Raw genomic sequence first — 17,955 nt, 5'->3', positions numbered from 1 at the left:
TCAAACATACAATATACAACCAGCACCTGATTAAATGCAGTTCCCAAGCCAAATGAAAGGGTAGATGGTTTTGTGAGTAAGGCACTCAACTAGGACTCAAGAGATCTGGGGTCACTTTCCAAGTCTTCCCCAGGTTTACTCTGTAACTTTGGGCATGTCATTTAGTCTTTCTGTGATAGTTCATGATAGCCATGATAGTTCCCCATCTGTAAGAGAGAGTTCATAGAATATCAGGGTTGGAAGAGACCTCAGGCGGTCATCTAGTCCAACCCCCTGCTCAAAGCAGGACCAATCCCCAATTTTTGGCCCAGATCCCTAAATGTCCCCCTCAAGGATTGAACTCACAACCTTGGGTTTAGCAGGCCAATGCTCAAATCACTGAGCTCTCCCTCTCCCCCCCGCCAAAATGAAAATAATAGTGCTCCCTTCCTCCCACCATTTCTCTGTTTGGATTGTAAATTAGTGACAGCAGGAATTGTCTCTTGCTATGTGATCGGTGTAGTACCTAGCATGGTAGAGCCCCGGTCTTGGCTGTGGCCCTCTAGGCATTATCTTAATACAACAATAGATAGTAATAAACAAATATGTATTCATTAAAACCCACCCATATTTGATCCATAGCCGCTATTCTCAGCCCAAGTCTCTTCAGTATTTTTCCTATATATTGATCAAAACACTGAAATGACAACGTTTTAGCTGTACAGACTGCCACCTGTTTACTAAGTTACTCTGGACCATACGTACCCAACCATCTTTTACCACTGAGACCACCAAAGCATCAGATCAGGTGCATTTCTTCTAAGCAAACTAATGCAGACTTTTTTTTTTTTTTTTTTTTTTTTAAGTGCTGTTGTCAAAATGTCAAGGCAACTGGGGGAGTTTCAGAAATATGACTTGGGAGCCACAAAAGATTATTAGGCAGAAAATAAAATTCCATTTTCTGCAGTGCTGTATTTAGAGTACAGGGAAAGCTAGATGCTGTTTACTTAGTACTGGATTTATAGCTGTGTTCAAAATACAAAAAAGAAATAATGTGAAAGCACAATTTAGGCAAGGAGTTTTATAGCTCTAAGTTTCAGCTTGTCAACCATGTCCTCTAGTAAGTGAAAAGTGAACCTTTTCCGGTAAGTAAAAATGCAACGTATTGTGTAATACTCATACTTTGGATGAGATCTTGAACCCCAAGGTCTTATCCCTTCACTGTAGACATTAAAGGTCCTATGGCACTTTTTTTTTTTTTTTTTAAACAGTAGGGTTAGTGGACAATATTCCCCCTCTTCTCACACTGCTGTGCACCCACACTGCCAACATCCTCCAACTCAAAGTAGGTGATTTAGAAGTTAATAGATCCTTTTGGGGATCCTCAAGGGTGAAAACTGTGACCGTCTGTGGATGTAATGGTGCAATGCAATCCATGAACATCAAACTTCAATACAATGTATGATCCTGATTCAGGAAAGTACGTAAGCCCTTGCTCAACGTTAAGCAGATATTAAAGTCCTATTTCACATGCTTAAAAGTGAGCACACGCTTACATGTTTTCTTGAATAGGGGCCTAAAGCACCAGAGGTCGGAGAACAATGGGATTTGTTGGATGCTGAGCTCCTTTAAACGTCTGGCCCACAGTTCATAGAGGGCCCATTGTCTCACTGGGGCATCATTAGTCCCCTGGTGCAGCAGTAAAGTTTATCTCCCAGGAAAAGGCAAATAAAATCAAAGTGGACTTTTGAATATTCCTGAGATTTCTAGACTTTATAGTACCCGATCTCTTAAAGAGTAGCATTGGTGGAGGCAGAGTAAACTGTCATTCATTTGACAGCTTTACATTATTCCTTTGGGGACAGCCCACAGCAAAGCACAAGGAGTAATTGAGTTACTCCGCTCCCCATGCAAGGCTCATTGACTCCCCATCAAACAACTTCAGAGTCAAACTTACTGTAGAATGAAAGTGGGTTAGCTCAGAATTACAAGTTACCATGTTGGCGCAATCTTTATCCACTAATCGTAAATACAAGACGAGGCCTTGTTTATTGTTAGGTTTTGCATTGGACAGGCCTTACTGTTTTATTGCCCATAAAAAGACTATACAGCAATTTGAAAAGGAACAAAATTTGTGGTCCCTTTTTCCAAAACAATCCTACGTATTCTGGGCCTAATCCTGCCAGGTGCGGAGTCCACTCACTTCCCATTGTGTCAACAGGAATTTGGGGTATTCAGCCCCTCGCAAAAGGTGCTCAGCAACTTGCAGAATCAGGTCCACTTTTCAAGTTTCTGCAACAACTCCAGGTATTTAGTTCAACAATCCAGCGGGAGGGTAAGAGTCAAAGCGGAAAGAGGACATCCCTACATCAAACACACTTAATCCATTGATGATCACCACAAGGTCTATGCAGATCAATTGGTGTATTGTCTGCACCTGAGGGATCCAATTCCCCACTGTTAAACAATTTTTATGCCTCTTATTTCAGTAACCTTGATGCAGTTAGAATGGCACAAAAGCAGTGCAATAAAAATTGGGGGAGGATCAGGCCCAAGTTCTTTAGAACTGAAAAGGGAAAAAAGTTCTGCAGAAGAAATAAGGCCCCAATTCCACAGAGTACTGAAGCACACGTAACTTTAAGAATGTTAATAATCCCATTCTCTCTCTCCGGTATTTCTATGCCCCCGATCCCCATCTCTATTGTATCTAAACTCCTCTCAATCTTTAATGTAATTTACCTTCACAACAGCCCTGTGAGGTAGAAAAGTGATATTATCCTATTCTACAGGAAGTGAGGCACAGATAGTCTGTGTGACTTGTTCAAGGTCACACAGGAAGACTGAGGCTAAACTGGGGATTAAGTTGGGCCTTCTCCCAAGTCTCTCCCCATCTCTTCTTATTAAAAATTGCTACAGAATTTGTTCAAATAGTACCATACCCAAGAGTGATCACAGCGTGTTTTGGTCTGTGTTTTTTTATTGGTTTATGTTTAAAAAGGGATGATAATATTAGTCAGTCATGTTTAACTACATAGGGCTTCTCAGCCATACTCTGCCCTGCATTTAGATATTGTTAAAACTAGGGGCGGGAGGGGAACTGACCAAAAAATGATGATGATAATTAAAGCCAATAGATATTCTATGCACTATGTTTGCATACAACACCAATTAACACTAAAAAAAAGTAATTTAAAGCTACCACTCAAAGAACGGTTGCTTTTTCTGCCCCACCGCCTCCTCAGATGACATCACCTGCTGACGGAGGAGAGTTGAAAACAGGATTACACTAGAAATATATTCTTTCCATCTGAATCCATCTGTTATTTCTTGTCTTGTTTTACATTTAAGACTGTTAGCTCCTGGGGGGCAAGGACCATCTTTTTTTTTGAGTTTGTACAGCACCTGGCATGATGGGGTCCTGGCCCATGACTTAGGACTCCTAGGTGCAATGCTAATACAAATAATAAATACAAATAAAAATAGTATTTTAGACATTCTTTCAAGGATTTTTAATAACTTTGATACTGTTATTACAGTTATTCTTTTTTCTTGTCCCTTTGAGAACAGGTTAAAGCTTAGCTTCAAGCAGATGTTAATGTAAGTGGATTTAAGGCTGGTAAATTGTTCTGGCTCTCTATGGCATTAGTTAAGGAAATGTTTGTCTTCTTAAGCTTTTGGGATGACTCCATTTTCTTTGTTGTCACTGGTGCTATGTTCTTGCTTTGATTTTTTGGGTAGCAACTTCTTCCAGACAGCATGGAGCCAAATACATAGATACCCTGAGACAATGAAGCCACAGAACTAGATGGATCAATGTAAGCAGCTTAAAGTTAGCAAGAAAAGTAGGAAATCCATGGAGGCTGGTACCTTCAAGGACGTTCTTCCCCTGACAACACACACACACAGAGCTTATGTAGGTTTTGTTTCTCTGGGATCAGACGAGGAAGATATTAAATACTTTGCATTAACAATTTATAAAATGGAAATCATTTTTCATTAAATTCAGAAATTACAAATATCTGTGGAATTGATGGGGAAAAAATAAATCTATTTTTAAAAGAGCAAATTGGACTCAAATAGTTCTGGAACTGAAGCAAATTTAATGCAAGATAACACCACATTGCACCTCAGAATGGAGACTAAAGAAATAGACCCAACACATGGAATCTTGGCCCCATTGAAATCAATTGAGGTGGAAGGTATGACATCAGATGATCTAGAGTTAAGCTCCTCAGCTTATCCAGACAACATCATACAGCTGGCAGACACATTTGAATTAATGGTAATACCCTTCACTACAATGGAAAATTGGTGTAGTCAACTTAGACCTACAGTAAATGCCAAGAAGACAAAGTAATTGCATCTTGGGAAAGGGACAGTATATAAAGTGTTGAAATGTGCTGCATGAAGTTGTAGAACAAGTAGAATCTTACGTGCACCTAGGGAGCTTGATCAATGCTGATGGCTCTATCACAGATGAGGTTAAAAGAAGACGTGCCTTAGCCACAAGCGCTGCACAGAAATTGATGAAACTATGGACCAATAAACATGTTACATTTGGTATCAAAGTGAAAATGTATCAAACCAGTGTATTAGCAGCATTACTTTATGGTCTGGAAGCAGCAGAATTAAATGAAACAGACATCAGAATGCTGGAGGTAGTGGAGATTAGAGTTCTTTGAAAGGTAGCAGGTGTAACGTGGAATGATGTTAAGATAAATGAAGACATTACAAAGAGTAGGAAATGAAATCAGAGGACAGGGTTGGCTATAATAAAAAAAGATTACGATGGCAGGAACACTGCAGAAGAGAAACAGATGAGAGGATGTCAAAGAAATTGATGCAAACACAAACAAGGGCAGTCTCATCTAGAGGCCAACCACCTACTAGATGGTGGGATATCATGTTGCAGGGACATAACCAGGCTGGGCTTACTGGAGGAGCAAGACATGGCCAGGAACGAATGGCAATGCTGTACTGCTCTCCATGTCTGTAAAGATGCTTTGGGATGCAAAAGAGAAAGATATTCAAGGAATTGTTGTATGAAAACTTTGATCTGTTTGGTGCAGTGTAGTGGGAGATCTTAATTCTATTCTCAACTCTGCTGCCGAAGCACTGTGACACCTTGGTCAAGTCACTCCATGTCTCTGTGCCTCCATTTCCCCTCCCATCCTTTGTCTTTTCCACTTACAATGGACGTTCTTGAGAGCAGGAACTACCTACAACTCTATATGCATAATGCCTAGCACAGTAGAGGTCTTTGTAGCTCTCCTCTTATATAATGTTAAGAAAGGAAAGTGTCAAGGAAAAAGTTACCCAATTTGCATTTGATTTCCTTCTTTTTACCATCTCCCCCCAGAAGTAAAGGGACTTCAAATAAATATCAGTAGTTTCACCCATTAGAAATTGTTGCAGACAACAACCTTGAAGTCAGGATGTCTTTGTTGTCCAGATGTCAACTGCATCCGGAGTATCTGCAAAAGCCTCTGAAAAATATCAGTTCAGACATGTTCAGTACAGGTTTGTGAGAGTTTGGCAGCTAAATTCTCTGAAGATTCCATCTGTACTGAACATGCTTCATCCCCTTACAGCTCCTGTGAGCTGATTGGACTGCACATGCACCATCCCTCACAGAGCAACTGAGTATGCTTCATCCCAGGGCTGCAGGTACTGGGCAGGATTTTCCCTGCAATTGGAAAGGAGGCAGGGTTCGATATGAGCAAAGGGAAAGTGTGAAAGGCTGGGGGTGCAGGGGCAAGAAGATGTATAACCACTACAGCACACTCCTCTCCAGGACCTGGAATGGAAACCAGAAGTCCCAAGTCTCTACATTCTGCTGACGTCAACACATATCTGTGAAACCAATTGGCAAAGTGTCTCTCTATCCCTTTCTAGTGGCTAGTCCACATAAAGGATAATAGCCATCTATTGTAGTTCTCTCAGCTCAAGTGACAAACGTCTGTGCAGTGGATATAAGGGTCTGAACCGTGCTGATGACCCAAGTTGGGGTTCCACATAATCAAGGCTGTGTACTGAAGAAGGCTGTTATCTGTAGGACCCCTGCTTTATTTGGTGCAGAAGTTGGAAGGTATGGTTTTATATGTGCCATAAAAATGCTCAGTTCTCTGGAAACCAGGCCTTAGGTGTCTCAAGTTGGGGCCCCAAAGTTAGTGGGCACTTCTGACAGTTTTGGCCTTAATCTCTCTATGCCTCAGTTCTCCACCTGTAAAGTAGGAATGATGTCATGGTGGGGTTTTGAATATCAGTTCATGAATATTTGCGAAAGACTCATTGAGAGCACCATAGAAACATCCAGCGGGGAGAAGAGGGGAGGGGAAATCAATGAGTTGTATTTAGTACAGGGTTTGGATGTTGTGTCTTAAATAAGGCCACACATTAACTGAGGCAGATGAAAAGAAATATTAAATAACTACACAGTCACTGAATGACACAGGGGTCCTATGGGAAAAATTGTAAGTGATCATGTTGTAGTACATTCTCAATCGTGGACAATTTTTAGAAAAACTTCTAATCTTGATCTAACAGATCTGCTCTAGAAATTATTTTGGGGAAGTTCTCTGTCCTGCGTTATACAGGAGGTCAGACTAGATAATCACAATGTTATCTTCTGGCCTGGGATTCTATGAATGTAATTGGAGATTGTATAATACACATGCACCAAGAGGCTGATTTAAGATTGCACAGGCAACATTAATTCTGGCATTTCCTAATTTTTGAGCGCAGGACTTTGCAAAGTCCATTTAATAAAGCTTTACGAGAGATCTAAATATAATTTATAAATATAATATATTTTTAAAATTTATGTTGGCATTTAGTCACTCAATGTATCAGATTGACTGAACCAAAACCACCAGAGTATAAATTATTAGATTTCACACTTGGGGGAAGTCCAACTATCTATTACAAATTACTATGGAGAGGATTTCTCCAATAATAGAAGTATAGCTATCAAGGAAAATGTTTGTGTTATTGGTAACAGTAATACAGCACTGAATCGACTGGTGCACAGTTCCAGATCACTCAGATACCACACAGTAGTTTAAACACTTGATATCAGCCATTCAAACCGGGATGATTCTTAGAGGGAATGCTTTGCCGAAGCCATGGTCGACAATTCAAGAAGTAAGGGTATGCTACATTCACAAGATAAACAGATGATGTGACAGTGGAATATTGAATTTGCAGCTTCTTGTGTTTCATTCGAGAGAACATTCAGCGTCTGATGACATATTGTTTCCTACCCAGGTAGTGCTACTTGAAGTCCAAGTTCATTTCCACCTTCAGTGTTGAATAACAATTGCAGTAGTGACTTTCATTCAGTCTTACAGAAATCACATACTCTAAGACAATTACACAAAAGTCCTAAGTGCCCTGAACACCTTTGCTTCTTGCATGCTTTGTAACATATTTGTTTCCTCCCAGCACCAGCTTACTGAGGATGTGGTCCAGCATTCTTATGCTCCCAAAGTATTTCTTTTCTTTTTTAAAAGACCTTATTTCCCACAACCGTCACCACCACCCTGTTGCTGCTTGACAATGTATTTCTTTACAGACTTTTCTTTTTATGGGGTCAGCTATGAAAGAGTGACAAGTTCTATCCCATGAATGACGAAGGTGGCAATTAATTCAGTCTAAAATGCACAGGGAAGATGCTGGTGTTTCTGTTGCAGGCAGATGATATTTGCAGGACGATATTTTCTTGTCCCCAAACCTTCAAAGCTCTGCACAATTGCAGCAATCCTGCTTCATCTCATATCTATGGAATCAAGCATGCAGTGGCAGATGGTTATTTAGTGGAAGAATTTTAGGACAGTTGACTAGCCCAGGTGCAGCTGAGTGGGACAAAGATCACAGCTTGACTCTCAGAGCCCAGTTTGAGCATGCAGGGATGGCAATTAGAAATTGAATATCATTTTACTTGCAGATGGAGTACGTTTGATCTGGAGATAATGAGACACAAACATGGAACCTCATGATTCCCTGTTTACAGAGCCACTTTTCAGAGCAAAAGAGCACTTCAAAGCAACCCACATATCATTCAAGCCTGAAAGCACAGTGTATTCTTGCCAAGATAAATGTAACTCACTGTCATGTCTTTAATTGTGACTTTTAAGGAACAGATTCTGGCTGCCATTCTTAGTCACACTGACTAGTGTCTTACTTCACAAATAGCTTCACTGATTTCAAGCAGACTACTCATGACATACAATACTACCTGTAGTAAATATGAGTAAAGGTGACAGAAACTGGCCCTTAATAATTTCATGATTTAGACTGAATGTTGACTTAACTGTGCAAGGGTTTTTTTTATTGGAAACTTCAGTGGCATTATTCCTGACTAAATACCAGTGTAAGAGAGAGGAAGATCCGATTAGGAAGCAGATACTGTAAACTGAATAAAATAATGCTAGCTGGGATTTTATCCCCTACTACAGCAGTATGCAGAGTCCATAAAAGCCTCAGTGCCAGCCATAGAAAATTTCCCCAGTGCAGACATTGTGTAGGGCAGCCGTACAAGGCCTCCAGCAATCCCTGGTAAAGGGGTGCGCATAGTTGAAAAATTCCTGATGCACTTTTCGGGGCGGGGGGGTGTGTGTGTCTTTTTTGTTGTTGCTGGTTGGTTTGTTTTTTTTTTTTTTTTTGCTAGAAAATGCAGAAAAAGTTTTTATTTTGAGAAAATCTGCAGGAGAAGGTCAGTTTCAACAAAACTTTCATCAGGAAGGTTTCTTAAGTTCAGGATGAAATGGAATTTCTGGTCAGAGAGAGACCAAGCCCCTTCACCCCAGCATAGCCAATATCACACTGATTAGGGCACTTGCCCAGCATGTGGGCTACCCAGGTTCAAGTTCATGCCCCAAATCAGGCAGAGCAAGGACTTGACCCCAGATCTCTCTCGGTTCAAGGGAGTGCCCAAAGCACCAGGCTAGTGGCTATTTTGGGATGAGGGTCTCGCTCTGCTTTTTTCATGATCATTTTTGAAAGAGCTCGGTTTCATCCTGATGAGGAACAGGAACTTGTTTGAAGTCTTGAAAGTTTTCATGAGATGGGAAAAATGTGTCTTGCATAGCTCTGTGTGCATCCTCAGAGGCACAGCCACCACCCATAGGGCTACTTGGGATATCTGGGATAGCACTGCAGTCTGTGAAGGTTACACAAGTGATTTTGACCAGCGTAGCCTGAAATTGGAGGTACAGAGATGGCATAAAGCTGCCTTTTCCCTCTCTCCCCCAGGACTCAGAGTGCTGTATTGTGCCTCCTGGAGACCCAACACAAAACTTTCCCCTGCCGTTTTTACAGAGTCAGTTTTGAGAAGAGGGTCTCAGTCGGACAATCCTTGAAGGAGAATCTCCTTTATCACCACATTAAATCAAAACGGCCACTAGTCCTAAAGGGCTATATTGCTTCAGCATCTTTCTTTATGCCCGATCGACTTAAATGGCTCTTCTTACTGAGGCTCTTAATTGCACCCATCTTCCAGTGAAAAATGCAGTGACTTTAGATCCAAGCAGCCAAGTATCGAAGTTCAGCAGCACATTTTGGTATTTTTCGGATATAGCCTTTGTCTTATTTGTTTAACGTGCAATGAGGAACCAGTGTGTGGGATTCATGTCCTAAGCTGTCTGTTTTTGTTGGCAAGGTTGGCACTGATTTTTTTTTTAAAACTCAGAGACTTCAGCTGCCTTTCCAACTACAGGCTGCTGCTGAGCAGCCATGCGATCTAACCAGAAACAGTTGAAAGCTGTAGCCCCATCACTATAATAAGCAAATCTGCTCCAAGAAGAGGATGGCACCAGATCGTGAGAGGCACCTTCCTGCCTTCCTTCCTTGTCTATCCCTGGCTCTGTCCTGCAAGCCCAAAGTTAGCTTTTCCAAAAGAGAATTTGACGCTCCCAAACAAACCACCACAGCTGCAGCGTGCTAACCAGCAGATAGCATGAAATGCAGTACACCCAATATCTAACACAGAAGTTACTCCACTGCCTCTGTCATTCTTGATCTGGTTTCTCCTGGTTCAAAGTTTCACACTATTGTTAAATCAATAAGTCCAGCAATTGGGTATTTTTCCCTTTAGTAATTTATTTCTGAACCTATACTGTGCGTCAGCCAGCCTTCTTACCGGAACAGTATAGTGCATTTGACATCCCTGGTCATTACTTAATTTAGACCATGAAAATCTATTCCAGTTAGCTTCCAGGACACAAAGCTTCCCACCAGGATACCTGTTTCAGAGGGTCAAAAGACAGAATTTCCAAGGCTGGCTATCTAAGCTAGATCACAGAAACCTAGCACAAGGATTTTCCACAAAGCTATGCTGTATGTGAATTCCACCTTATAGGGTCATGCATTTTTGAATTCCAGAGCAACTATGTGAGTCACATTAGAAGACACTCAGAGAGAGCTAACAGTTTAAATTACAAAACTGTACAATACAGTGTTGTGGGCATCTCATTAGGTTACAAATTTGAATCTCCGTTCCAGCATTTAATTGGGCCTATCACGAATCAAGCACCAGTGCTATTCAGTGAGTGAAGCAAAAGGATGGGTCTTCCATGCAGTCCAATGAGTTGAAGTCACCTGGGGGACTGGCATTCTAATTTGCCACACTTAAATAGCACTTTTGCAGCATCACCTCTAGTCTTCTTCCAAAGTGGGTTAATTTGGAATTGAAAATATTAAATCTACTATAAAATGGAGGGGGGGGGGGCTCTTTCAGGGTATTTGTTTATTACTAAAAAGTTGACCAAAAAAACTATTCAAACCCGTAGTACAATACATGGTGAATTTGCTGCATTGTCACACAATTTCATTTAGAAAGTAAAAACAAACTGCACAGGACTTATGCAATTAGAAAATTCTTCTAGCTGATGTATGGTAAATTCATATGTTACCATTTGATATCTGTGACTGCTGATATCTCTTTAAAACGATTCACCTTGTTATCACCCAAAAGTATAATAGCCACTGTAATGTGAAAGCATTTGTTCTAAAAAGTAAATTCAAGTAGCGATGGTTACTATAAAAGCGCTTAATCTAAACAAAAAAAGGAAATCATTCAAAACAGAAGCAGACTTTGGGTCTGTTTCCACAATCCCTAATCCAGGAAAAGTTCCATATAAGTCAATGGGAATTTTGCTTGAGTAACTATTTCAGGATCAGGCTTGTACTGAATTCTGAAGATCTGCTACATAGGCAGTGTTGCCTACCCCAAAGATTTAAAACCATGTCTTATATACTTAGTTGCCGTTTATATTAGAATTAGACAATGACGAGGAAAAAAGAACGCAAATTACTCTCATCTATAGAGTACATGGTGCAATCTAAAGATGGGCCAAGAAACACCCCTTTCTCTAACATTGTATTGATCTAAAGTTTGTGGACAACTTTGGCCCAAAAGTGACTCAAAACCAGACCACTGGAATTTGATTTTTCTTCTGAAAATCATTGGGAAGCCTATTTTCTTCATGGAATGGCATAAATATGTGCTTCTGACTTACTCCATGGGGATTTGTAAAGGCATAAAAATGACACTGGAACAGGGTATCAGTTCCAAACTTCAGGAGCACAGTCAAGGTAACAGGCCTTCTTCCTAAAGAATGCCTATCTCTAGCAGAGTCCTATTTCTGCTGCTTCAGAAAGCAAGTAAATTGAACTGTAATATTTGCTGCAACTGAACACCCCCTGTCCTCCCTCCCCCTGTCTGTCAGCTCATTTAAGAAGATCCTTGCTGTCAGAATTTCAAATTCTCTGTACCATGCCTCCCATATTCATAATATTTCAATTATCACGTGCTGTAGGACATTGATGGTGAGCAAGTTTAAACAGCTTTCTCAAGCACATCACTGTGTGCACAGATAGGTACGAACAAGGATGGCATTTGCTTCATTCACTCTATTGTCTTGTAAGAGAAAACCAGACCGCCGGGAACTCAAAGGGGGAAGAGGATGCTTTCATTTTAACCTCAAAGCCTGCACATAATGCAATACAAATAGATTCTAAGGGCTTTAGAAGAAAGGGTATAATTTTTCTTATATTCAGTGTAAAAAAATTCCGTGCTACTGGAATATAAATATTTAATATTCAAACTCACTCTCCTCAGATATAATTTGGTACTATTCTTGTTGCTCTCTTCTCTAATTCCCCACTTATGTCAACATTATCAGTTAGCCACCCCTTCCACAGGTTCTTTGGGAAGACAATGGTGTAGGAGACCATTCATACAGTAACCATCTAACAGCGAACAACTTCATACACTAATTGCAGCATAAGACCTTCATTGTGGTTGGAACATGTTTGCAAAATGTATCATATGCCCATGAGTATGTCCCATAATCCAGAGTTATGGAATCATAATCAAAAAGTCATAGAAATGTAGAGCTGGACGGGACCTCAAGAGGGAGGTTTTTCTTCTCTCTTTCCCATTTTCAGTGACGTGCTTGATAAATCTATTATATAAATGTCCGATATATTTTCTTATCTTACTAAAAAAACAGAAGATACATCACTTCTACTTCCTGCTCTGAATTCCCTAATCTGAGTGCTTTGGTATTGATCTCCGTTGGAATTGGCTGTTCAGTACAAAGAAGCTTCTGGATAAATTCTTATAGCAAAAACTGATGGCATAAGGAATACTGCTTGTAACAGCATCACGCTGTAACTGAGGCACTGTGCTGGCTAGGTCTGTGTGTGTGGATATCCATGGACCAGTGATTCTCAAACCGCAGCCCAATCAGCACACAGCTGCGGCCCATGTGACATCGTCAGGGCCATACAGGTAGTATATATATAACACCGACAGACCCCGGTCATCAGCAGGCGGGATCAAACCTGGGACCTCTGGAGCTAAATGCATAAACCTCTATTGCATGAGCTAAAAGCCACTTGGCCCTTAGCTAAGACTGTAGCAGACTCATTAATCTCTCTCTCTACATGGTCTTGGTGCCACTAGAGGGGACAGAGCGCCACACCAGGAGCACGTGGATTACATATATAGTGTGCGAATGCATCCCACATAACACAGAGGGAGTTGCATATGTGGCCCACAATGGTAAATAGATTGAGAACCACTGCCATGGACAGGCCCTAAGGGGTGTGGATTCTTCCACAAGAGAAGTACAGTAACTCCTCACTTAACATTGTAGTTATGTTCCTGAAAAATGCGACTTTAAGAGAAACAATGTTAAGCGAATCCAATTTCTCCATCAGAACTGATGTAAATAGCGGGAGTTAAGTTCCAGGGAATTTTTTTTTTTTTGCCAGACAAAAGGCATTTATATACTTTTTAAACAAGCAATTTAATACAGGTATAAGTTTTAAACAAGCAATTTAATACTACAATCATCATTGCTGAGTATGAAGCTTGGTTCAGGTGGTGGAGTCAGCGAGTGGAAGAGGGTGGATTGTCCCCCGGCTCCTCTTGCTGTTCTTGCATGCACAGGCATCAACTTTGCCGGGGGTAGGGGGCTCAACCCTCGGCCTGCCCATTCCACCCCTTTCCCCAACCCCCACCCTTAACCCGCCTCTTCTCCTCCTGCCTCCACCTCCTCCCCCTTTACTCCGCACACTGCGGCCTCACTTCTCCCCCCTTCCTCCCCTGCCTCCTGCCCATGGCAATCAGCTGGTTTGTGGTGTTCAGGAGGGAGGGGGAGCCTGCGCACCGCATCCTTACTCCTCCCCCCTCCCTCCTGAATGCCACAAACCAGCTGATTGCCGTGGGCAGGAGGCAGGGGGAGCAGGGGGAAGAAGCTAATCTGCAGGGTCCGCCAGCGGGTGGGAGGCGCTGGGGGGGAGGTGCGTAGGGGACTGATGGGGGGGCTGCCAGCTGTGGACAAAGCAGGTAGCCAAACAACGTTATAGCAGAGCGTTGCACAACTTTAAATGAGCATGTTCTATAATGGAGCAGGGACGTAAGATCAGAACAACGTTAAGCGAGAGGACATTAAGTGGGGAGTTACTGTACCCCATGTACAGTGGGTGGGGTGTGTCTCCTTCCTGGATGGAAAAGCAAAACTGTTTTTGGAATCAGCAGTACCAGCCACAGGAGGGGAGCTGCCTTGATTCCTCTTCTGGTAACATACGTGTTCTGTTGCTTCATGAGCTCATGCCTGCATCATCATGCCAGGCACTCTACCGCCTTGTGCTACTCCACCAAAAAAGAGACCAGGACGTCATGCAGCAATACTCTGGGCACCAGTGTGTAGTGCTGATCCCCAGTATTTGGCCAAATGTAGGATAAGCAATAGCGGGCAATCGATTGATTCGCATGATAGTACTGTGGGCAACAATCCTTCTTTGCCACCATATACATCCCATTGCTCAATCCTCTGGTCTTATATTATCATCTCCCTTCCAGGCTGCCATCAGCTATGATACCCAACAGCTACCCACAGGGAGGCAATCTGAGGCTGGAAATTGTGGATACCAGTCAGAACAGACTTGGACTCAAATTATGGCCAAGTGTCCACAACTTTATTAATAAATGTAACAACATAACATAGGCCCTGGCAGCCATCATGTGGGCAGATGTGACGGGGCAAAGCTGGAAGAAATTTGCTTCTTCTCAGCAATGCTTTTCATGGGCAGTGCCCTGCTGTAGGCTGGCCCATCCTAGCATCCTTTAGAGGTACTGGATTGACCAATAATAGGCAGCTTAGCAAGAGGAGACTGCCACTGGGAAATACCAAAGGGGTGGGCCAGTTTTTTTGGCACAGTCCTGTAATTTGGCACTAGCACTTCATAAAATATGTAAAAGCTGCTCAAAAATAGTATATTTTGCTAAGTATTGAGAATAAATGAAAGATTTCCATGACCTTTTTCATTTTCCTGATGTTACTAGCTTGGATATTTATTTTCTGTGAACTTCAACCTACCTCAGTCCTTTTTGTCAATGTTCATTACTGGATGATTCTTCTAATTAGCATAGACTTCCTAGCTCAGTTCCTTGCAGGGACATGACGAAATATAGATAATGAATGGGGCAGATACTGTGATATGAAGAATTTACCTGAACATCTGTCATGTTGGTGAGATGTTAGTTATCATGGGAAGTGGAAAACTGTGAACAATGGGCAATGGAAACAATCTCTTCAGTAGCATATATGGTTGGGCTGATACACGATATTCATTATCAGCCCACCTCTTTCTGCTGGGAGTAAGGCGTAGCTGGACCATAGATAAGCAATCACTGTGTGGAAAATTATACATAGATAACACATACACGACATGTAGAGGCAATGTTCATGTGAGATACTACAGCATCTGTCAAGGTTCCTCCCCCACTCTGAACTCTAGGGTACAGATGTGGGGACCTGCATGAAAAAACCTCCTAAGCTTATCTTTACCAGCTTAGGTCAAAACTTCCCCAAGGTACAAAATATTCCCCCCCGTTGTCCTTGGACTGGCCGCTACCACCACCAAACTAATACTGGTTACTGGGGAAGAGCTGTTTGGACGCGTCTTTCCCCCAAAAATACTTCCCAAAACCCTGCACCCCACTTCCTGGACAAGGTTTGGTAAAAAGCCTCACCAATTTGCCTAGGTGACTACAGACCCAGACCCTTGGATCTTAAGAACAATGAACAATCCTCCCAACACTTGCACCCCCCCCTTTCCTGGGAAATGTTGGATAAAAAGCCTCACCAATTTGCATAGGTGACCACAGACCCAAACCCTTGGATCTGAGAACAATGAAAAAGCATTCAGTTTTTACAAGAAGACTTTTAATAAAAAAATAGAAGTAAATAGAAATAAAGAAATCCCCCCTGTAAAATCAGGATGGTAGATATCTTACAGGGTAATTAGATTCAAAAACATAGAGAACCCCTCTAGGCAAAACCTTAAGTTACAAAAAAGATACACAGACAGAAATAGTTATTCTATTCAGCACAATTCTTTTCTCAGCCATTTAAAGAAATCATAATCTAACACATACCTAGCTAGATTACTTACTAAAAGTTCTAAGACTCCATTCCTGGTCTATCCCCGGCAAAGACCAGCATATAGACAGACACAGACCCTTTGTTTCTCTCCCTCCTCCCAGCTTTTGAAAGTATCTTGTCTCCTCATTGGTCATTTTGGTCAGGTGCCAGCGAGGTTACCTTTAGCTTCTTAACCCTTTACAGGTGAGAGGAGCTTTCCCCTGGCCAGGAGGGATTTCAAAGGGGTTTACCCTTCCCTTTATATTTATGACAGCATCATATGACAATTGATTTATCGTGCATCTTCTGGATGCCTTTTCTGTCTTCTGCCTCCTTCATTTCTCCCACCCCCGCAAGAGTGATTCTCACTATCCAACCCACTGAGCAACATCCGCTTAAAAAAAAAAAAAAGCCTACTACAAAAGCAGAATGTTTCCTCATTCCTTCTCCCAAATGCAGAGTCCTGAACTAGTGCTCGTGAAAACAAAAAGCAAACAAGATGCTTGATTATACTAGCAAAGGGACATAACACAAAGCTACAGATAAGAGCAACTGTAGGGAAATAAACATCTGATAACATTTCCCAATGAGGAAGTTTCTAAGAAATGGAGCATCTATCAATTATATTCTAATGACTTTCAAAAAATAACAAAAAGGAACAAATCGAAGGGATCTCCCGCAGTACTCATAATTTTACTTGGGGCAGTGGGAAAATCAAGCTAATTTGATAAGGCAGTTGTAATGTCTGCACCTGGGTCTACAAGGCATTGCTGGGCTCAAAGCAATGGGCATCGAGGATGAAAGTTGAAAGGTGAACATAAGAACGGCCATACTGGGTCAGACCAAAGGTCCATCTAGCCCATATCCTGTCTTCTGACAGTGACCAACGCCAGGTGCCCCAGAGAGAATGAACAGAACTGGTAATCATCAAGTGATCCATTCCCTGTTGCTCATTCCCAGCTTCTGGCAAACAGAGGCTAGGGACACCATTCCTGCCCATCCTGGCTAATAGCCATTGATGGACCTATCCTCCATTAACTTATCTAGTTCTTTTTTGAACCCTATTATAGTCTTCACAGCATCCTCTGGCAAAGAGTTCCACAGGTTGACTGTGTGTTGTGTGAAGAAATACTTCCAAAGGTGATGGTGGTTTCTGTCACAGCAGAACTACTGGTTAATGGGATGCTATGCTCTAAACTAAATTACTTCACATCTATTTGTGAAACCCAGCTGGAAATGCATTTTTTAACAATAAACAGCTTCAATGTGGCACACGGATTTGTTTTTTGTTTTTTGCTGGAGATAAATTGTGCCCCTGGAACGACCACAAGCTTGGCATGTGTTTAGTAGTTAAAATAATCCAGTTATCTTAAAGCGGTAGAACGTTATTTAGTTACTCTACAGGGAGGATCTGTTTTAAGACTGTTTTTGCAGAAAGCCACCAATTTCTCTGAACAGATCCCCAGTGGCCAATTCAGCTACAGTGAAGTTTGAATGCAAACTGTAAGGAACTGGTGCCTTGGGGGGTTAATAAGTTGGTAGAAACACTTCTGTATCAGAGTTACTGAACAAGATCAGGAAAGACCATCTCACAAGGGTGCAAGGGGGGCAGCAAAAGTAGCTCCCCTCCCACTCCTCCAAGGGCCACCACATTAAAAGTCTGGAAATGTTTGGGCAGTACCTAGATTGCCAGCAGGAAAAGTCTGGATATGTGGAGGAGCTAATGAAGTGCATCAGGGGAGCAAGGAAGCTCTGGTCCAGCAATGGCCATATGTATCCACTGGAAAAGTTGTCAGCCTGTAAAGCTAAAAACATTGATGGGGAGAAGCCTGGAAATACAAAGAGTCTTTAACTATACAGAGAAGAAGCCTGAAGGGATTTATATTATGCAATGAGGACAGCTGCAGCAACTTCTCTAGCTTGCTCTTCAAGCATTCTGGTGCTTTTTTGGGCATTATGAAAGAATGGCAGGAGAGGAAAGAGAGGGGAAAAGATTCCTGTAACAACATGCCCCTCTGCTTACCTGAGGTTGTATATCCTA

Source organism: Eretmochelys imbricata, chromosome 9, assembly GCF_965152235.1.
Source record: "Eretmochelys imbricata isolate rEreImb1 chromosome 9, rEreImb1.hap1, whole genome shotgun sequence".
NCBI lineage: Eukaryota > Metazoa > Chordata > Testudines > Cheloniidae > Eretmochelys > Eretmochelys imbricata.
This window is presented reverse-complemented; position numbering follows the sequence as displayed.